The sequence below is a fragment of the Apis dorsata genome, unplaced genomic scaffold (genome assembly GCF_000469605.1).
Source record: "Apis dorsata unplaced genomic scaffold, Apis dorsata 1.3 scaffold_92, whole genome shotgun sequence".
Lineage (NCBI taxonomy): Eukaryota > Metazoa > Arthropoda > Insecta > Hymenoptera > Apidae > Apis > Apis dorsata.
In genome coordinates, this window is record NW_006263390.1 from 1,422,683 (window position 1) to 1,423,231 (window position 549).

The 549-nt window shown below is 57.6% G+C and overlaps 1 protein-coding gene across 1 annotated transcript in view; it reads right to left on the reverse strand.

The window, feature by feature from the left end:
* The window catches only part of LOC102677047 (organic cation transporter 1-like), a gene marked incomplete at its 5' end in the record, with an annotated part of 5,822 nt that overhangs the window by 4,573 nt on the left and 700 nt on the right, over positions 1 to 549 (reverse strand). The gene's annotated exons all lie outside the window — the stretch shown is intronic.

A 549-nucleotide genomic window follows, 5' to 3' on the forward strand; every position in this document is an offset into this window, starting at 1 on the left:
GACGATATAACTCGGCCGGAAGTGACGCGGAAGACGAGTGGACGCGGCCGAATCCGATCGTTTCGATCGTTGTTTACGTCACGAGACGAAAAACGCGGACGCCTCCCCCCTCTCTCCCCCTCCCTCTCTNTTTGTACGAGGCATTTGACGCGACAGATCGCATGACCGGATGCGGGGGTAGGTAAATTGGTCGGCAATTGGCGATGTCACCGGAGAGCATCGCGAGCTATCGGTCGTCGGTCGCTCGCCCGCTCCTTCTCGATCATCCGCTTCACCTGGAGGCATCGATCGATCGATCGATCGATCGGTCGGTCCTCGAGACGCCAGATCCTCCGCGCGTCCACCNAACTCGGATTTATCGATTCCTCTCTCTCTCTCTCTCTCAGAGGAGCTTTCATGGAAAAGGGAATTATTATATGGAGCGGAAAGAGGAGGTTGGTAAGCGGGGTTATGAGAAGAAGAAACGCGATGCACGCGCGCGTTGTGTTCCACGAACGGGACCGACCGACCGACCGACCGACCGACCGGCCGAGTTTAACTCGAGCGAGT